General features: G+C 44.8%; 1 protein-coding gene across 1 annotated transcript in view; it reads left to right on the top strand.

The window, feature by feature from the left end:
• Positions 1-22,838, top strand: part of LOC148519915 (cytidine monophosphate-N-acetylneuraminic acid hydroxylase-like) — a 220,226-nt gene that overhangs the window by 85,021 nt on the left and 112,367 nt on the right. The gene's annotated exons all lie outside the window — the stretch shown is intronic.

The raw sequence follows: 22,838 nt of genomic DNA, 5'->3' as shown, positions 1-22,838 counted from the left end.
TGGTATCGTACTGAGGAAACAAAATGGCGTCGTCAGAGACGACACAAAATAGCATCGTCATGGGAAAGATGTGGGGATGTACCTAACCTATAAAGGAAGTTTTGAAGGGGATTAGGGACTTCATTATTTAAGATGTTTAAAATAACATTTGATAATACATTTCATGCATGGCTAAATCTATACATCATCTGATGGTACATTCTAGTTCAGGATTGTAATGCAGTTCTTCATTTACCTTGGTATTCATACCATTACTACTAACCACCATCATAATTTAATTTTCCCAGTTTACCTTAGCATTACATTTTCCACACTTCAACACAGCAGGAACACATCTGACACATAAGCCAATTACTAAGATGACAACCAATACAAGGATCAGGAGCTTACCTACGCTAGCAACCATTTTCTGGACCCACTCTCCTAGACCGGAGAACCATTTTTCAGGGTTCAACCACTCTTCTACCTTTTCCTCTACCTCAGTTAATGAGGCATTATGGTTCTTTTGAAATTCCCATTTCAGCTGCAGAATCTCATCCATCTTTCGGTATATCACCTCTTTGGGATCACTAGTATTATTTGTGATGTAAGTGCAACACTTGACACCAATTTGGGTGGCCAGAGTCACACAGTATCCACCAGTAACAGCTGTTAAATAATTTAACACTAGTCTATGTTGCACAAGTTCTTTCTTATAGGCCTGTAGCTCTTTACCTGTGTACCTGAAAGTGTCATCATACATCTCGGTGATATTATCTATTAATTTAGCATGTATCTAAAATTTAAAGTACCCCGAGCGATCCTGGTGGGATCTAATGCTACCAAAATTTGGAAGCCAGTTGTTTCACTAATCACCTCTCCAGAGTCTCTCCAGAGTCCAGAGGACTCCTGACCACATCCCTTTGATCTCCAGGCTGCCTTTTCTTGTATGGAACACACATTTTGCATCTCAATTAATTTCTGGGTGTCAACCATTTGAAAAACCATAATTTTATCAGCTTGCATGTTTACTTTTAACCCTGCTACCCATTTGGCAGCTTCGTCTGCTCTGTTATTGCCCAGTGACTCCGGGTCTCTTCGCATGTATGGGCTTTACATTTGATGACAGCTACTGCCTTTGGTAGTTGGATTGCTGTCAAGAGTCCTTTTATGTGGTGTGAGTGTGCAACTGGTGTGCCTGCTGCTGTCATAAAATTTCGAAGACATTAAAGAGCCCCAAAATCGTGAACTACCCAGAAGGCATACCTAGAGTCAGTGTAGATATTAGCTGATTTACCTTCTGCCAGCTCACACGGTCTCCTTAATGCCACCAGTTCAGCTACCTGTGCTGAATGAGGTGGACCAAGTGGTTTGGCTTCTACAACATCCTCATCATCTACAACAGCATAACCTGTGCATAATTCTCCTGTGTCAGTTTGTCTATGACAACTCCCATCTGTGTAAAATGTCACATCTACATTTTCTAATGGTGTATCACGTATGTCAGGTCTTGCAGTAAAGGTCTGATTCAAATATTCCATACAATCATGTGTATCAGTATACCTGCAAAACTCACCTTCAACCAGCGACTCACCTCTCTCCACCCTTTGTGCATCCTGAGGCACATATGGTAAATATGTTGCTGGGTTTAACGTACTGCACCGTTTAATGGTGATATTTGAAGGTGCCATTTGTCAAAGCCGGATAATCAGCTGAGACAGAATCTGTTTACAATCGGAATCTGCGCAACGCCATCTCACGAATGGCGACAAGACTCCTTCTTAGAAATAGATCACACAACGCCATTTTGTTAAAACCACAGAGTAACCATCTTCCCCAAACACATACCGACAGTGTTTAACATACATAAAAAATGACTTATTAGCATTAGAACACTTTTTAGTAATCCTTCCAGAAATCATGCCCTGATGTACACAAAGCCCATTCTGGGGACAACCTTGATACCATAACAAACACAGTATACTAGGAAAACAACTAACAATACACCAGAATACTGTGAGCATTTTACATATAGAGTGTATGAGCTGTGGCAATTGTAATATAACCCAGACATTGATCTACACAATTGAATTTGTCTGAATCTGAAACAGGTTTTAGTCTCTCTGTTAGACAGAGTGGCCCCAGCTTCACAGCTGGGGGTCTCCACCCTGTCTGAGAGTGAAGCTCACTGCCCATAACACATTTGCATTGCAGTTTGAAAATGTCAGTAAGAAATGAGATTGTATGTGTATATATATATATATATATATATATGTGTGTATTAAATACATCATAAATAGAATCTCATGCATAAACACCGCACATTACGCACAGTTGCTCTGCTAACATGACGCACATTAGTGAATGCACAATATCCTGCATGCGAACGCTGTTTATTAGCTGCATGCGTGCACATCTGCCCCAAATCAGATAAACCTAACTAGCATCTTTTCCCAAACCCCTGATATTTACATAATGCACACTCACATAAAAGGTTCCATAGCTTTAAAGTATAAGATCCAAGTTTTCTACATTTATTACAAATGCTGTGAAATACAGACTATTTTGGTATCTAAGGTTTAATACGTGATAAGTAAGCCGTGTTTGGTATTGTACTGATCTGCATTTCCTCAACAGCTTTCTGGTACCATCGGTGAGAAGATTGCAACATGCATTCGCAACTTATGGACCGTAGAGACTTAAAGCACCAGAATGTACATTGTAAAACCAACAGCCAAGATTTGCATGAGGCGGGGAAACGGAGGCAGCAAGCTGTTAGAAGCTGTTCTGTGTACATTTGAATCAATCTGTTAAATGCCCTGTAACATACGCACCACGATGGTGAGCCAATGGGATCAGCAACAAACTTCTCTATTGTGTTGTCTGTTTCTGTGAGGGTATAAATGTGTGTGTTGTGACCCCAGTCTGGAGTCTTCTTTCTGATTGCTGATTGACGGAGGTTTCTTGCTGATGCCGGTATCTGGTCCAGAGCGTGTGCGTAATGTATAACTGTATCTTGGGTCTGTATAATTCTTTGTGCTAAATTGTACTTAGATCACAGCGTGTAACTGACTGTACTTTACTTGAATAATACTTTGTGCTTTGGAAACACATGATCAAGGTCTAAAATCTTTATTTTACTGTATGACTGCGTACGTAAATAGTGTCAATTTTAGAGGTTTATAGGCAGGGTTTAGAAGGTATAGGTAGGTGTGTATAGAGCTTGAAATCCAGTATCCTTACATTAGAGCTAGTTCCCATTTCATGAACCTAGCTGAAGAAACATGTCTGGTTTGGGCAGAATTTAGCAAAGCAGATACAGCATGTGGCGTATAAACAGTCATATCATGGCCTAATTGTCACAATCCTGGCTAGTTTTTACCTTCTGTGACTAACCTCTGCCAGCTGTGTTTGTAATTCTCCTGGGACATCTGCTCTGGCTGAATCATGCTGGCTGTAACATCTCTGTGCGTGCAGACTGCTCTCCCCCCACACTGATTAAACACCTGGACCCTGCTCTGTCTGTGAGCATTGCTAGTCTTAATTGGAATCACAGGTGTGGTCCTGATTCTCAAGGGCTGCAGAGATGATTACACCCTCTGCATGTTGTGCCTTGCTCCACTCAGAATGCCACTGCCAGACCACCTGTCTGTATCCACCAATCGCTGCCAGACTCTAGGTATATAGATCCTCCTCTAATAGCACTCAGTGCTTGAACATCTTGTTACATTCCGTGGTGTACAACTTATGCTATAGCTATACCTCTGAGTACCAGTATGTCCCAGGCTCCTGCTGCTTCCCAGACCAGTGCTATCCGTAAGCCTGCTGCGTTCAGCTATCCACGCTACCAGCCTCTCACCTACGGCTCCCAGGCCGCTCCAAGTAGCTTCCATGCTACCAGCTTCTCCACACGGCTCCCAGGCCGCACCAAGTAGCTTCCACATTACCATCTCTCACCCACGGCTCCCAGGCCGCACCAAGTAGCTTCCATGCTACCATCTATTACCTACGGCTCCCAGGCCACTCCAAGTAGCTTCCACGCTACCAGCTTCTCTACACGGCTCCCAGGCTGCACCAAGTAGCTTTCACGCTACCAGCTTCTCCACACGGCTCCCAGGCCACACCAAGTAGCTTCCACGCTACCAGCGTCTACCCGCGGCTCCCAGGCCACACCAAGTAGCTTCCATGCTACCAGCGTCTACCCATGGCTATCTGGCCGCTCCACATAGCCACCCAGCTACCAGCATCTACCCACGGCTATCCAGCCACTCCATGTAGCCAGCCAGCTACCAGCGTCTACCCACGGCTATCCAGCCGCTCCATGTAGTTACCCAGCTACCAGCGTCTACCCATGGCTATCCAGCCGCTCCACGTAGCCACCCAGCTACCAGCGCCTACCCACGGCTATCCGGCCACTCCACGTAGCCACCCAGCTACCCGCATCTACCCACGGCTATCCAGCCGCTCCATGTAGCTACCCAGCTACCAGCGTCTTCCCACGGATATCCAGCCGCTCCATGTAGCCACCCAGCTACCAGCGTCTACCCACGGCTATCCGGCCGCTCCACGCAGCCACCCAGCTATCAGCGTCTACCCATGGCTATCCAGCCACTCCACATAGCCACCCAGCTACCAGCATCTACCCATGGCTATCCAGCCACTCCATGTAGCCACCCAGCTACCAGCGTCTACCCACGGCTATCCAGCCGCTCCACGTAGCCACCCAGCTACCAATGTCTACCCACGGCTTCCTAAGCCACAACAAGTAGCTTCCACGCTACCATTCATCTGCAAGCCCATCTACTAGTAACCCGACCAGCTCAGTCAGCCTTCCTGCCAGTCCCAGTCCGGTTCCTCCAAGTCCACTCACCTCACGGCTCATTAGCTGCACCAAGTAGCTTCCGTGCTACCATCCACCTGCAAGCTCATCTACTAGTACCCCGACCAGCTCAGTCAGCCTACCTGCCGGTCAAAGTCCGGTCCCTCCAAGTTCCTTCTGGTCTCATTCCAACGTCTCAAGTTTCCAGTTCCAGTCACTCATCACCAAAGGCAGTTCTCACTGCTACCCACTTCTTATATTAAAAGAGCTATTCATGTTACCCATGGTTCCAGTCCAGCTGGCCTCCAGTGATTCCAGTTCATCACCTGATACAGGTAACTCACTAGCACCAACTGTGACACTAATACTACATCCTCACTCTTACTGACCAAAAGTGCGGTTGCTGCTACACTTCTTAAACACGTTGGGAGTGATCTTGCTACAGTGTCCAATTGAGCACTGTAGTATGCTACAGGTCTACTAGCATCACCATGTTTTTGTGTGAGGACACCTGCTGCGCAGCCATCAGCCTCCGTACAATATAAATCAAAAGGTTTTTCATAATCTGGTATTCCCAATGCAGGTGCTCTTGTCAGACTGTCCTTAAGGTTAAGGAAAGCCTGCTCTGTTTCCTCAGTGTGTGTGACACGTTTGGGTTTTGAGGATGATACCAATTCCTGCAAAGGCAATGCCAAAATAGAAAAACCTGGGATCCACGTCCTTCAGTATCTACACATGAGGTGAACAACTCTCTATGCAGGTGAAACGCGTGTCCTGTCTGGATGACAATCTGCTTATATATCAAGAGACCTAGTCAGTGCATGGACTGGACTCTATATCACCCCGACTTGGTATCGTATTATGACTGCCAGGCTATATGCCTGACCAGTCTGGTAATTATTTAATGTGCCTTAGCTTATTTGTTAACACATTGCTGGTATCACACACCACTTTCTATGTGCTGCAACCCTTTTTCTGGCTCTTCATGTGCTATTTTGATACATGAATGCTTATCCACAAAATATTGAGGAGTTAATTAGGATATTGAGCTTTTTTTCTACTACTGAGTTTATTTCAACTTGCTTAATAACCGATGGTTTACCAAAGTGTGAATAAGGGATTAATCTGTTTATTGTGGCAACAGCATTTGTGGGGTTAATATTTGGCACTTCGCAATTATAGGTCCTTTATGAATAGATGGCCAAAAGCTTGGTGCACATCTCTAAATGAGACTAATTTATGTGTATAAATCATTTACTCTGTGATTCATCAAACTATGTCATCTTGTTTGTCATAATACAGAATAGCTATATAAGTGCATTACTTTTGGATACTCTGGAATGTACAATAAGATACAACGATTAATGTGATGCTCATTTATGTTATTATCAACAGTCATATATGCTTATATTATATATTAATTGTTTGCATCACAAGTAAGGTATACCTATGCATCACTTTCCTTGAAAGTGAAATCTTAATAAATGGACTCTCCTGGTGTGATTAGTCCTACATGTTTAGCAAGCTCAGACTGTGTGCATAAGGTAAATCCCCTTGTGGTTTCAGTGACATATAAATACCTACAGCCATACTTCACTGACTATGCCCGAACTCGTTTGATCTTGGAAGCGATACAGTGAAAGGCCTGGTCAATAAAGGTGTGGGAGACCCCCTAGGAATACCAGGTGCTGTAGGTAAGTTTGCACTGATCAGTGCGGATTATAGGACTGCACACAGTGTAGCTTGTATACCAGTATACCTAAATTTTGGAATGTTTTGGTGATATGCAGAAATTGTCTAATAAATAACTTCGCCAATACAAATTGTTTAACCTTGGTACCTCTTACTAATAATTTTTACACATACTTATTAAAAGTTATATTTTAATATAATATTTAGGAATTCGTATAAGTGTGCCCCAACGAATTGCCTTACTTTTTTCTTTTGCTTATTACAGTATCCACACATGCCCAAGAGGGTACGAATCTGCTGCTGGTTTTGCGGCAGTGTCATGGTCTGTATGGCCTGTATCCTGTAAGTTGTCAAGTGTCGTAGCCCCTAGGTTAGACAATGTCCCAAGTATTTAACCTTAGTCTGGCATGGCTGTAATTTGTCCTTAGCAACCTTGTGTCCTGTCTGTGAGAGATGAAGCAACAGTAGTTTAGTATCATTTAAACATGACATAAATGAATCAGAGCACAACAATAAATTGTCTACATATTGAATTAGAACAGATCCATTGCCTGGTTGAAAAGATTGCAAACAGTCATGTAAGGCTTGAGAGAAAATACTGGGGATATCTATGAAACCCTGGGGCAATCGTGTCCATGTATATTGTACCCCCTGTAGGTGAATGCAAAGAGATACTGCTAGTCAGGGTGAAGAGGGACAGAGAAGAAAGCGGAACATAGGTCAATGACAGTAAAATGGCTTGCAGATGGTGGAATTTGCATGAGGATGACAGCTGGATTGAGCACTATGGGGAATTGGCTTTCAACTACTTTGTTTACACCCCTAAGGTCCTGTACTAACCTATAGCCCCTCCCCAGCCTTCTTTACTGCAAAAATGGGACTATTAGCTGGGCTAGCTGTACGGATTAAAATCCCCTGTTGTAACAACCTTTCAATTATGGGATAAACCCCTAGCTCTACCTCTGGCTGTAACAGGTATTGAGGGATTTTTGGAGCTTGCATATTACTTTTTAAATTTACCATTGCAGGAGATACATTTGCCATCAATCCAGTGTCCTGTCCATCCTTGGTCCAAAGTGAACCCGGTGTTTGAGATAAAATGGTAGAGTGATACATTAACCTTTGTGGAGTGTCCAATATATCCCTTACCTCATTCGCAGCCTTGTCTGGGATATCTAGGAATATACCATCAGGGGTACAGTAAATGACACATCCCATTTTACATAACAAATCTCTTCCCAATAGGTTAGTAGGAGCCACTGCCACCAAGAGAAAGGAATGCGTAGTTTGCAGCGGCCCGATAGTAACCTCTGCAGATTTGGTTAAAGGATGATGCTGCACTTTACCCGTTACCCCCATTGCTGGTACTGTCTTGTTGGTCACCTGTAAATTTGATGGAGAATTTAACACTGATCTGATCGCCCCTGTGTTTACAAAAAAAGAGTGTTTAGGACCAGCTATATTTACTGTCATTGTAGGTTCTTCCCTAGTACTCTCAGCTAACCTGACTGGCTGTAGACTACAGGTATGACCTGACCACTAGAGCTGACCATCATTCTCCAGTAAAGCATTCACAGCCACTATGTGAGCTGGCAAATGCTGAGGATTTCCTACATTCTGCTGGTATCCTTTTGGTATGAACCTATGTATTTTCTTATCATTTTTCCCCCCATTTTTCTCTTGACAGTATCTACTTATGTGTCATTTCTGGTTGCATGTGTAACATCTTATGTTGGAAAGTTGTGTAGGTTGTTGTGCATAGAGAGTTTGTGGTTGCGTGTGGTATGAGGTTTGTGGCTGGGTATGTTGATATGTGTTTTGTGGCTGTGTGTGGTATGAGTTTTGTGGCTGTGTGTACATTCCTTCTAAAGCTTGAATGCTAACAGCCATTAGCTTCTCACTTTGTGTTTCTCTCTTCCTGAGGATGTTTTTTATCATGTTCTATAGCTGACTCCCTGAGGGCATCTACAGTAATTCCTCTCCAGTTAGAGAGGTTTGAACCCTGGTCTTTAGAGTGCCTTTAAGACCATCCCTAAGTACCGTGACAGCTCCTTCTCTGTGGTGTGTGCTGTATTTTATATTTTCTATACCTGTATATTGGGTGATTGTCAGCAGTGCTCGGGTGAAATAATCTGCTGCAGACTCACTATCCTTTTGCCTGATGGTGAAAATTTTACTCCAGTTCACTACTACTGGAAAATATACGGCCAATTGGGTGACTATGCATGTAATGTTACCTTGGTTATTCTCATCAGGTAAGGGACTATCTCCATCCAATACACAATCCATGATAAACTTTTTCACATCGGTATTGGATGGAAGACATGCCCATAATACCACTCCCCAATCTTTGTTGGTTGGCTCATGAGCATTACCAAAATCTTTTACAAATTTTTGGCACTTAGCTAATTCTTTTCTAGGGTCGGGAAATTCTGTCATTATTGAATGTAATTCTGCTCTTGTCCATGGACAATGCATTGCTACATACTACACCATTTCCGTCTGGATTCCCACTGGGAACTGTTATTGCCAGGACAGGATGAACGCCTACCATTTTACTGTTTTTAGGGTTACCTTCGGGAACTTTTACCTTAGTACTCTGGGGGTTAAATCTGTTACTACTATGCACTGTACTACCTTCATCAATTTCTACTGTTGGTATAACTGATGGGATCCTTCTGCTGATACAGCTGGTTGGATCACTTCCCTTTCTGAGTTCAGTGCTGTTTCAAACAGATTTACTGCATATGCAGTGGCTGACATTTCAACAGGTTCATCATCTGCACAAACATTTTCCTGATGATTACTCAGGATAGGGTACAAATTACTTGTTACATTTTTATAATTTTTATTATCGGCTGTACAATCACCTTCAGTTGCATAGGGCGGTGGAGGTGCGCATGCACGAATACCTATACCCTTAGCGCCGCTACCTTGCAGTGCATGTACGCTACTTTGCGGCATGCACCCGATGCTAACTAGCGCAGCATGCATGCACCCTTGAGGTGCAAGCGCAATGCTGTTTTGCATCGCGTGCACACTCTTTAGTGTAGTGCTTATGATGCTACTTAGCGGTGCGAGCACGCCACTCAACCACGTGTTCCCCTCATGCTGCCATAATTTCAAACAGTCATTATACTTTACTCGTTTCTTTAGAGATTTCACTAAACAGATGCTATCTCTAACATTATTCAACACCTCCACATCAAAACTACCAATTTTAGGAAAAGGTTTCACACATGTCTTGGTCATCTTAACCCATACATCACAGTACGCAGTTGCATATGCACAATACTTTGTATACATTATATGCCTTGCCAAACCTGACCATTCCCAGCGTCTGCTTAGCCCCCATCTGGGAAAACTTATCGCTAGTGAATGTGGGCCGGTGAATGATCCCAATGGATCTACGTTCACGCACTCCTGTCCTGTTGTGCACAACCAGCCCGCTAACCATTATGGATGGCGCGCACAACGAGGAACAGAATTATGTCTTATACGATTATACTGTCTTTCCGGACACCTTTCAGTCCTTGTCCGGTAGCTCACCCTTTTTTGAGTACTCTCCCCTGTTAGAATTTAAGTGTTCCAATAACACTTACCCTTTCCAGTGATTTCCTCCACTACAACCCAAGTCACAATCATGGTCTACCCAACCGTGCGGTCTAGTCGCAGTGTCCAGAGAACCTAATTGATCAATGGGGTCTGCGACCACTATTGGGAGCCAAATTTCGAAAACCCCTTGTTTTCTTCAAGGTACAAAATCCCTGTCCTTGCTGCAATACACCTGCTATGTGTACACACTCAGTAGCTTTCTGCCTCGTCAAACACCTACCGAGGCATTAGGACCAACACACAGTGCCTAGCATAGGCCCCACATACAGTAGTAGCCTCTATCACGTTACAATCACACATCTGCTTTCATACACCTTTAGTTTTCTGTGCAGAAAAATAGACTTTTCGCTAGTATGGCAGTATGATTCAGAGGCTTTAAACAATGTAATCATGCTATCAATACAATAATACTATCAGAACAATTGTTTGAACACTTGGCAGCAATACAGGAAATACTTATACGCTATTGTGGGACTCGCACTGTAGCGCCAAGACAGACAATGAAAGAAACAAACTTTTCTCTCCTGCCCCAGGTCCTAGTCAGCACTCCTTGAAATCACATAACGGATTTGGTTTCACAACACTAGATGGTGCAGGTTTTGAACACAATGTGTTCTTTCCTGCTTATGGCGCCTTCCACCCTTTGTTGCGAAATTGAGATCCGTATGCTATCTTGTGACCTCTTGGCAATGTGACCTCCAAAACTATAAGCCCCCAACTATTGATACCCCTAAATCTGTATACCCAAAATATCGTTGTTTAGCGTTACAAGTCGCATAAGAAATAATTGCTTTCCAATCCAATTGTGGTTCCAAAGCACAAAAAATTATATTATTCATGAAAAGTATAACACGCTGTGATCTATACAATTAGCGCAAAAAGCAAGTAAATACAAAAGGTACAAGCCGATACATACGCGTGCGCACTGGTCCCAGTATACAGTCGTCTATCCAGAAGTCTGTGGTCATCCAAGAAGAATGGCTGTATACTATAACCAGTGCGCAACCTTACAGAACAAAGAAACTAGTTAACAGGTTTCCATTGGGTCTTGCTCCTGGACATTCTGGTACGATGCAGGTCATTGGACAGTTCATACAGCATCACTGGGGGTATGTCCCAGTTTCTCAGACATTGCTTTGTGTGGTTTTCCCACCGAAGAACTGGTTTAACTAATAAAAGACACTGCATACAGATATACATTCTAACCACTAATTTCCTATAATTCATAACTTGCAGACGCATGATGCGATCTCCTTGCCGATAGAACCGGAGATCTACAAATAAACAGTGATTTAGAATGGTACCAAACATGACATATCTACTAGCTTATGTACCTTAATATATCATATACATTACATTTCACAACATAAGTATTTGCTAATAAAACCTCTAATATTAACCTTAATGCTTGGGAACCTTGTTATAAGTGTTTGCATGAGTGAGTGTGAGAGTAGTGTGTAAAGACGCTAATATGCGTTGTGCGTCTGTGTTTTGTGCTTATCTGCTTTGATGTACAGCACAACTATGCGTTGTGCACCTTGTATGTTTTATATGTATTATCTAATGTGCGTATAGGTTTTGATTGGACTTTCAAAACTATGCGGTAGCAAAACAGACGCACAACGCTAATAATCAAATATAGCATCGTACACAATGGTATCGTACTGAGGACGCAAAATGGCGTTGTCAGAGGCGACAAAAAATGGCGTCGCCAGATATTAAGTTACAAGGTTTGGTCTCAGCCAATCATCCGGCTTCGACACTACCTTAGTAAAACTACTGAAAAAGCAGCTAGAGAAACTGAAGGATGAGATGAAACTAAGTGATTCCGCTAAGTATGTTGGACTTGTAGAACAAATTTGTTATTTGCTTCTATAGGACCAAAGGGTTATCAAGATCTTGCAATTGGATCACTAAATTTTGGCCACCAAGCTTAATCCTAGGTTTAAGGCCCTGATTCAGAGGCGCTCGCTATTTGCAAGTGCACGCTCTGAATCAGAGCGTTTTTTTTTTTTCCATCTGGCCTCCAGGCTGCACGCACAGCTTTAGTGGGTGGCCTGGCGAGGGTTGATTATCGCGACCATTGGGCTTGCGAGCAGACCCTTGTGTTATAGGGTCTCAGGTCTCGCAAGCCCAAGTGGACTTCCTGCTCTAATAGAGCAGGAAGTCCACTACTGACCTCACGAATGATGTCAGTAGGGCCGCCCACAAACGGCAGGCGTTCCTTCGGGAAAGCCTCCATTTGTCCCCCTCCCCGCCTACAAAACGGGGCGAGCTGTCGATCAACATCGATAGCCGCCCCATCTTGTAGCGAGCCCCGGAGCGAGTGAAAGTTCTCAATGCCCAATGCGCAATGGCCCACCATCAACTCGCTTGCAAGCGCTATGCGCTCATGAATGGGTCTGAATCAGGCCCTAAGTCGTATGTAATGTTTTTCTTTCCAACTGGCACAGATCTTAAGAGATGCCAGAAAGTTGTCAGCTCAAATGGCACATGACACAACAGCATCTCCAATTTCAGTTTCTCCTGCAAATGCTGCTGCCAGGAAAAAAACTGACCTTTTCCAAGAGACCTACTAGGGGTGAGGATAATGAGTCAACTTGGCGCAACAAAGTGAAGGAGAATAATGAACTTGAGAACAGAAAAGGTTAGAGATTTCTGCTGTATTTTTACTCAGTTCTCACCTCTCCCCTATCAAATAACATTATAAACCATGGTATAAAGTAGGGATGTGCGCCGACCCTGTGTTTTGGTTTTGGTTTGGATCTTTATCTCCTTCAAGGTTTTGGATCTGGATTTGGTTTTGCAAAACCACCCTCAAGTGTTTTAGTTTTGGACCTGAATTTTTTTTTTTTTTAAATACATAAAAAGTTTTACAAACTGCTAAAATTATGTAATTTATGCAATAGAAAACCCAAAATTCGGATTTAAAATCCAAATTCCGAAATGCAAAAAGATCAGTACCACGATCTGGATTTATCCGGATCTCCTCAAGAGATCAGAACCTCGACTCAGATTTACCCAGATTCACAAATTTCGGGTGGATTCGGATTTCTTAAGGACCAAACTGCACATCTCTAGTATAAAGATGGAGAGAGGGAGGAAAGGACAAAACACAAAAGCCTCCTAGAACACACAAGCACTAGATGTGCATTGTTTGAAGCTGAACTGCCACATGTTTGTGCCGAGATGTAGTCAGCATCCTGGCGTGTGGGATGCTGATGGTCTAAATACTGGCTCTAAATTCTCGACAGCATCAGGATCCCGGCATCAGTATTTTGGTGCCGGCATCCCGAAGGTAAGTATCAGGGGTTAGGTTTAGATTTAGGGTTAGGTTTAGGGTGCAGGGAGGGGGAGGTTAGGTTTAGTCATCGGGGAGGGACACTTAGGGTTAGGATGCAGGGAGGGGGAGGTTAGGTTTAGGCACTAGGGGGGAGGTTAGGTTTAGGCACCAGGGAGGGTTAGGTTTAGGTTTGGGTTAGTTGTACTATATTTACCTATCGCTGTCGGGATCTTCACTGTCAGGATGCTGCTGTTGATATTCTGACCAGTGGCATCCAGACCGCCGGCATCTCATACCCAACCCGTTTGTGCCACTGCTGTCTCTTAGCTTAGTCTACCATCTAGCTCGGTGCAGCTTTTGCCCAAATGTGGTGAAAACAATATTGTGAGCTGTGAAGTGGTTAAAATAGACTAGAAATGGCTGGAAATTAATATTATTGAGGTTAATAATCCTGTATGAACAAAAACAGGAGAAAAAAAAGAAAATTAACTGCGCTTAGAAAATATGCCAAATATGATTGTGTAATACACTGTGGGGTAAATTTACTAAGATTCATGTTGGTCCCGATTTGCATTCTCGGGGGAAAATTTCACTTTTTTGCTATTCGGGAATTTACTAGCCTTAAACTTGGGTTATTTGTGTCAGTTTTGGGTTTGAAATCGGGTGGTTTAATGCCGCTAATTTGACCATTTTTTGCAATAGAAATAATATCGCCATTGGCTGTATTCGGAAATACTTTGCACACCTTCATGCCTAAATTGGGAATTTACCATTATTTGGTTTGCTCAATTCGGCCGTTTTACACTCAAATTGGGAACTCAATAGAAGTTTTAAATGCAATACCTCCAGAGCTGCGCGTTGCAATCCAACATACACAAATCAGTGTGATTTGTGTATGGTTATGAATGGCTAGTGTGTTGTAAGGGTTAAGTTTAATGGAAAAGTGGGGTACCCCCCAAAAGGCTAACCAGCCCCGGTTACCAGCCAGTCCTGGTTCTTAAAATTACGGGGAACAAAATGAGTAGGGTTCCACCGTAATTTAAGAACCAGCACCAGGCTGCAGGGCCAGTCCTGGTTTTAAATATAGGGGGGAAAAATTGCATAGGATTCCCCCTATAATTAAAACCAGCTCCAGACCCAAACCACCTGGGCTGTAATGCCACAGCCAGGAGACCCTTTCACCGGGGCTCCGTGGCCAAAGCATTCTTAGCCCAAGCCAATCAGGCCAAGCTGGGTATCTTAGGGGAGGTGGGGACCCTCAAAAAAAGAGGTCCCCTCTACTTTAACCCCAGGCTTGGTCTGAAGCTCGGGGCTCTTCCCCACACCCCTGGACCGGTGGGTTCGGGGGTACTGGGGGGGGCAAATAAAGTGTGACTATTTGTATTTTACCGTGGAATTACAGGTGCCAGCATGCCTGCCATTTGGCACTTGTGGAACTACAAGTGACAGCTGACATGCGGCACCTGTATCTCCACTGTAAAATAAATAGTTAATTAACCACATCACTTACACTCTGTAGAAAGCGGCTGGCCTGAGCAGTTTGGGATGATAATGCTTTCGCCCTGGAGACCTGGTAATAGGCTCTCCTGGCTGTGGCATTACACCTCGGTTGTTTTGGGTCTGGTACTGGCAGGGCCGGCTCCAGGGGTCAGAGCACCCTGTGCTGGCCCATCACATGGTGCCCTCTCATCGTGCGCGACCGAATTTGGGGACGTGGTCTAATTACCATAGGCCACACCCCCTATGTGACGTTATTTGGAGGTGTGCCCGCATGGCAAATAACGTCAGGCTGGGGGTAAAGCCCAGCAATCCGTCACTGGCTGGGCTTCCCCCAGCCCTCTTCCGTCAGTGAATGGGTGCCGCGCGCATGCGCGCGTCATCCATTCACACTTCGGGGGTCCGGCACCGCCGCACAGCTGTGGCAGTGGGGGTCCCCAACCTCCCAATTAGACCACCCGCGGGCCACTTCGGCCCGTGGATGGAGCAGCAGGACAGTACTGTCCCGCTGAAATCAGGATGCTGGGGAAGGGTGGCGCCCTCTAGGGGTGGCGCCCTTGTGCGACCGCACTGGTCGAACACCCCTAGAGCCGGCCCTGGGTGCTGGTTTTAAATATAGGGGGACCCCTACGCAATTTTTCCCTCCTATATTTAAATCCAGGACTGGCCCTGCAGTCTGGTGCTGCTACCTAACTTACGGTGGCGCCCTACTCATTTTATTCCCCGTAATTTTAGGTACCAGGAAAGACTGAGAAATCCATGTCTTTTTTTTTTTTTTGAAGAAATGAACCCTTAAAATCTAAAAAAAAAAAAAACAAGCAGTCTGCACATATTTCACTGATATATGCAGCCTGCTTGTTCGGGAAAGAAATTTGGGCGGTGAGGGACTTCAAAACGGACAGGATCGACCAAATACACCATCAATGAAAACAATCCTATCATAATCTGGAATTATGGTAAATTCCCAATTTTATAAGTTAAAAAATCATCCGTTTTTGATTGCTCCTATCCGAGTTAAAAAACGGGACAAATCGGACCAAATTGAATCTTAGTAAATTTACCCCTGTGTGTCACATTAGAAAATAATGATAATCAGAAAGATGCAGTAAAAAACATAGTATTAATAATAATAAAATGCTATTCATAGAAAAGATTCAAGCATGCAAATTGAAAACATGTTGACAATAAACCCATGAAACAAATAAAACAGTGTTTCTTTTCTTAAATTATTATAGAAAGGTAATATATAATCACAATTAAAAAACTGACTGCTAAGAGCTCTGTCGCTGTATTGTCTTTAGAGGCTAGTGTCCCATTACTCCACTGACCACTTTCTTACCGTAAGAGATTTTCTGTTTTTCTATCTTCTGAATCTGTATGTTGTCCTACCCCCAGGTCTTCTTTCTTTGGTGTGGGCTAGCCAGCCCTTTCTTTGTCTTGTGTATTTATTCCAGTGTGCATGGACTGTGCACACTGTTATGGAATTACTTTAGCCGGGTACTTGTGTGACTTCCAGGTGCCGCAAGATCTCACTGTACTGGAGTCTCAGTGTTCCCTGGGGACCTGTGAGTTCAAGTGTTGTGACCACAGAGAAGACTTAGGTTTTCTGGGTGTTTCTAGTAAGCAGTGTCAGCCGGGTAGTAGCGAGGGAATCGGTATGAAATGCCGCCGGCAGTGCCTGGCTGACAGATGAGCAGAGCCTGGCAGCGGAAGCCCGGCAGCACTGGAAATCCCGATCGTCGCTAAGGTAAGTATAAACTAACCTAGCCCCCTAACCCTCCTTAGTGGTGCCTAACCCTAACCTCCCCCCCCAAGTGCCTAACCCTAATCCCCCCTCTATGTGCCTAACCCCCCCCTTCCCCGCTGCCTAAACCTAAGTCCCCTGGGGGGGTGCCTAACCCTAAGTCCCCCCGGGGGTGCCTAACCCTAACCCTCCCTCTCCCTAGCCTAACCCTAACCCTCCCGGGGGGGGTGCCTAACCCTAAGTCCCCCCCGGGTGCCATAAACCTTACCCTACCCCCCAGTGTAATTGTCTTCATGTTCATATACATTTGTGATATAACATTTTTGTAGCCTTTGGTCTGGGATGTTTATCTTAAAACAGTTCACAATATGTCTTCTATGCCTGTTTCTAACTGGCCTTCTCTCAGGTGTGTGCGATGTGTGTACCACTGGGTGTCACAACACACTGGACCACTGGGTCTTCTTACCGGGTCCGGCAGCATTGGTCCCGAGGACTCTGCTGGAACAGCAAGCAGGAGATTCCCGGCACACGCAATGACACTCGCTGATTGCAGCTAGTGCATCACCTCTGGCATTCTCCCTCTCCTCTGGCTGTAGTGTGCTGCCTCTTGCTGGTCTGCACAGACGGTTCCCATTAGGAAGCACATTTGGGCATCCATTGGAAACTACTCCTGTTTAAGGAAGTCCTTTGGAGCACTTCCTTGCCACAGTATAGGCTCCATGCCATACTCCAGTGTTCCTGTCTCTAGTGATCCGATTCCATCTTATCCTTGGTACTTCACTTGATATTCCGGTTTTGTCCTTGGCCTCATTCCTGACTCTGAAATTGTCTGATCCCTGGTACCATCTAGTCTGTCTTATTCTGACCTGGCTTGTCGAATACATTTGTATGCCTTCATTGTACACCGCTGTACTAGGGAACCCAGACTGAAGGCCGTGATCTGCTAGTCAGACGCAGCTACAGTAAGTCCAAACCTCCTTGATGGGGTCCCTGGTGAACACCACCGGCATGTTAGACTCTGCACCTCAGTACTGAGTCTCACCAATCCCAAAGTACGGGCTAGCATCTACTATCCATCCGAGAGTTGCGACACTGGGGTGGCCTTTCTCTGTTTCTAAATAGTTTAATTCTCTGTGCTGATGTGCTATCTATTGTAGCAATGGGTCTCTGTAGTAAACCTGAATTTTAGCTAAAGTTAGTGAGTATCCTCTAATAAGAGTCTAACATAGCATATGTAACTGCGACGCCGAACCCAGCGGTCTGCGCTGTGGTCTCGGACAGTGTGGGGCAGTGGGCAGGGAGTCATCAGCACCCTATGCTGTTACAGCTCCCGGAACCTTCTCTCCTCCTTCACGGTGGCTGCAGTACAGACGGCCTTGGCTCCCCTAGGGGTGCGCGTGCCGACTTGCAAGAAATTTTAAAGAGACAGGCGTGCCAAATGGGAAGTCACGTTTGGCTCGAAAATATAACTCCTCCATATAAAGGGAGTCTCTGGGCACTAGGCAGGTGCCAGAGTATATGTTCCCAACCTTACTCCAGAGTTTCTTTATCCGAGATTTCTCCTGCTCGTTCGTGACTTTGGCTTGTCTGTGACCTGATTCCATCTCCTCACTGGTACTGACCTTTGTATTTTGGTTCTGATCTTTACTTCGTTCCTGACCATGTTATTGTCTCATTTTAGTACCGTCTTGTCTGTCTGGTTCTGACCTGGCTTGTCAACTACCATTGTATGCCTCCTTCATAAAACCATTGTATCCAGATATATATACCTGCACCTGTACTAGGGAACCTAGGCCCTCATTCAGAGCCACTCGCTAGCGGCAGTACGCTCGTTCCGAGCGATGTTCGCACATCTGCGCATGCGTACGGATTGTTATACGCATGCGCGAACCAGTCAGTGCGGCCGAAATTCATGTGCTCGCAATATAGCGAATGCCTGCTATTTTGAGTGACAGAATGAGGAGTATGTGGGTGGTAACAGGGGAAGGTGCTTGAAAATGGGGAGTGGAGATCAGAACGCAGGCGTGCTTAAAGGTCAAAACGGGCGTTTTATGGGTGTGCATAATTAATACAGCAGCGTCATTGAGCACGTCACTGGGTTATTTTATAGCCAGAACTGCTTGCAAGATTGTGGTAGCAAAAACCAGCCACAAGAATAGCGAGCAGTTCATACGCTGGTCGATGTACTCGATTAATCTAATAAATAGCGGACATGACGTATGGTGCGAGCGGCCAGGGGGCGTTTTTAACAAATAAACGAGCGTATGTATTGCTCGCTCGTTCAGACTTAGAGGTGTGAACAGACTGCAATTTGCGAACGGATCATTTGAATAGCCACCCCTTGTTTTTGAACGAACGACCGCAAATAGCGAACGGGTCTGAATCAGGCCCCTAGTCTGAAGGCAGCAACCTGCATGTCAGATGCAGCTAAGTCCAAAACTCCTTGCAGAGTCCCTGATGAATACTGTACCTCAGTACTAGGTCTTGCCAATCCCGAAATACAGGCCTACCGATCTGTGAGTTGTGACAGCGTACATGATTGCTTTGTTGATGGATGTGTTTTGCACAGTGGGCAATGTCATTATTGGGTGGAACTCTTTGTGTATCAGACAAGTTTGGTATTCATAATGTATATTTATAGAGTGGTAGCGTAGTTGAGATGTCTTGTAGTTGGTACGCTTTGTCCTTCTGTGGCGGTGCTATTCTGTTAACCTGTAATTATAGATCTGACCTTGTTGTCAATGTTTAAGCTTAATGGTGTGACTGTCTTCAATGTGTACAGCTGTTTAAGCTCTTCTTTGTTAATTTGTTAAGTCTCCTTCCCTCCAGTTCTTGGTTACTCTAGCTATGCCTATAATCTGCAGACCTGTAGAATTACAGTTGTGTGTGTCTTTAAAATGTTTGGATAGGCTATGTGTCTCTATCTTTGTTTATATTTCTTTTGTGTTCTAAAATCCTGGGTGGTCTTACGGTTCGCCCGACATACTGTCGTTTACATGGGCATGTCGCCAGATATATCGCACCTGTCAAATGTGATATGGTTCTTTTATATGGTATTCTTCTTTTGTGTGGTTTGATTGGAATTTCAAAGTGCCTTTCGTGGTAATTTTGGATGTCTTACAGTTTTTACATCTCCCGCAATGGAAGAAGTCTGTGCTTGTGGTAGTGCTTGTAAGTGTAGTTTGTATTTTTGTCACTGGCTTAAGATGGTTGGTGACCAATTTTGGTTTGAGATAGAGAGCTTTCTTGTAAGTAAAATACAGTGGCTGCTATTTGAAAATATATAACTGTTCACATCCACAGGATTGTGGTATGTTTTTGTGTTCAGACTGTTGTTCTATAATATTATGATATCTAGAAAATGCACTGTGTACTTGCTGAATTCTGTTGTGAATACTAAATTGTTGTTATTGTTGTTGATGTATAACGTGAGTGATTGGTCATCTCCTTTCCATATAAATAGTACGTCATATATATACCTTTGCCAGAGGACCAAATTAGCCCTGAAGTAATGGTCGGACCAGATGTTGATGTCCTCCCATCTACTCATGAATAGATTTTCAAAACTCATAGCAAATCTGGTCCCCATAGCTGTCCCTGTAGTTTGTCTGTAGAATTTGTCCCCTTCCCGAACCAGGTGCAATTGTGTCCTAGTACTGTATGAACCTGATTGTCATGCTTGGCGCTGGGGGAGTGGAAACTCTGGGTCCGGGTTGCGGGAGGAAACGAAGGCGAGGGGCCTGGATATATGTTCTCCTCATCCACAGCTCTCGAGTGTTGACGAGACCTGAGCAATGCTGCGGAGTCTAACCCACAGGATGGTGTTCGCCAGTGACCCCTCCAATCGGGATTTGGGCTTAGCTGCACCCTGTGAGCAGGTCGCGGTCCTTTAACCAGGTACCCGAGCTCAGTGGGAATTGGAGACACAAATAACCGTGGCCCTAATAAGAGATGCCTAAGGTTTAAGGCACTGTGGAGTGATCCACAAACAACGTAAAGAAGTCTGGCAATACTGTAGCACAAAGTTCACTAGTGACACGTTTAACACACAGGCAGATATGGTAATTCACTGTTGTATGAAGTTCACTAGAGGCTCGTTAGCACACAGGCAGCTGGTAATTAACTGTTGCACCTGGTTCACTAGAGACTTGTTTAGCACACAGGCAGATGGTAATACACTGTTGCATGAAGTTCACTAGAGACACGTTTAGCACACAGGCAGATGGTAATTCACTGTTGCACAAGGTTCACTAGAGACACGTTTTAGCACACATGCAGATGGTAATTCACTGTTGCACAAGGTTCACTAGAGACACGTTTAGCACACAGGCAGATGGTAATACACTGTTGCACAGGGATCACAGTAACGTCTTGGCACACAGGGAGAGATGGAACACACTGTAGAAAAAATAGAATGCCAGGAACCTGGACCGGAACTCAACTAGGGACTAGGAGACACCCGTTGTTCAGGCAGTTTGCAGAAAGGTGGAAAGCAGGCTATATACCCCACAGAACCCTTTGATAGGTGCACAGCGATCAGCTGATGCTCACCTATCCCAGGCCAGAAGTACAGTCACATGGGCCGACTGACATGGCGGCGCCCATGCCGGGAACCCCGAGTCCAGACACCGGACCGCCCGCAGTCCCCTATGCACGGGGAGAATGCTCAGCGTCCTCAGCCGCCGCGCCAGCTGCCCGACCGCCCGAGAGATCAAAGGAAGCCGGCGAGGAGGTAAGGCTGCGCTGATCCCCGGCAGAGCCCTGACAGTACCCCCCCCTTTCAGGGTGGGCACCGAACACCCCATAGGCTTATTTGGAAATTTCCTATGGAAGTCTCGGACCAACCGTGGAGCATGCACATCGGAAGCCTTGACCCAAGCCCTTTCTTCGGGACCATAGCCCCTCCAATCGATGAGGTATTGAAGAGTATTAAACTTAAGGCGTGAATCCAAGATCTTCTCCACTCCAAACTCCGTACCCTGTAAAGTCTGTACTTGAGGCAATTTGGGAGGAACAATTTGAAATCGATTGAGCACCAGAGGACGTAAAAGAGAAATATGGAATGTATTGCAGATTTTCATTTGTGGAGGAAGTTCCAATTTATACACTACTGGATTGATTATCTTAATGATGCGATAGGGGCCAATAAAGCGTGGAGCAAGTTTCATCGTGGGTACCTTCAAACGAATGTTCTTGGAAGATAACCAAACCCTATCCCCAACTTTTAAAAAGGGAACAGCCAAACGTTTCCTATCGGCAAATCTCTTGTAATTCTTTGAGGATTGTACCAAGGAATGGTGAATCTTATTCCACAGGGTTGAAAATGACTCAATCTCCTTGACTGCTGCCGGAACTTCTACCGCTGGAAGATGTTCGAAGTCAGGGACTCGGGGATGTCTACCGAAGACAGTGAAGAAGGGTGTGGACTTGGATGACGAATGATACTTAAAATTGTGAGAAAATTCTGCCCATGGTAGAAGGTCCACCCAATCATCCTGAGTAGATGATACAAAAAGCCAGATGAAGGTCTCAAGTTCTTGATTAACCCTTTCGGTTTGACCATTCGTCTGAGGGTGGTATGCTGAGGAAAATTTTAATTTAACTCCACATGTATTGCACAGGGCTCTCCAAAATTTGGCCACGATTTGGACCCCACGATCAGAGATTATCTCCTTAGGGAGACCGTGTAATCTGAAGATATCCCGGATGAATATTTTAGCCAATTGAGGAGCCGATGGAAGACCAACCAGAGGAACAAAATGTGCCATTTTTGAGAAGCGATCCACAACCACCCATACCGTATTGTGTCCCTTGCATCGAGGTAGCTCGGAAATGAAGTCCATAGAGATATGAGTCCATGGGGCAACTGGAACCGGTAATGGGCGTAATGGACCCATCACCCTCCTGCGAGGTGTCTTATGCTGCGCACATTTAATACAGGACAGGACAAATTCTCTGACATCTCCCTTCATGGTGGGCCACCAGTAGGAACGTAGTAGGAATTGGTAAGTTTCAGTGATTCCTGTATGACCAGCAAATAACGAAGCGTGAGCCCATGTCAACAGTTTTTTACGTAAACTGGGAATAACAAAAATTTTTCCCGGAGGCGGAGAGGATATCTGTGTAGGAGCGAAAACAATTGGATCAAGAATTGGACGTATCTGCGGATGGTCCTCTTCCTCTACCATAGTCATAAAAGAATGGGAGAG

This window comes from Taudactylus pleione, unplaced genomic scaffold, assembly GCF_031769625.1.
Source record: "Taudactylus pleione unplaced genomic scaffold, aTauple2 ptg000179l, whole genome shotgun sequence".
Lineage (NCBI taxonomy): Eukaryota > Metazoa > Chordata > Amphibia > Anura > Myobatrachidae > Taudactylus > Taudactylus pleione.
Note: the sequence above shows the minus strand (reverse complement) of the source record. Positions and strands in the feature narration are given on the sequence as shown.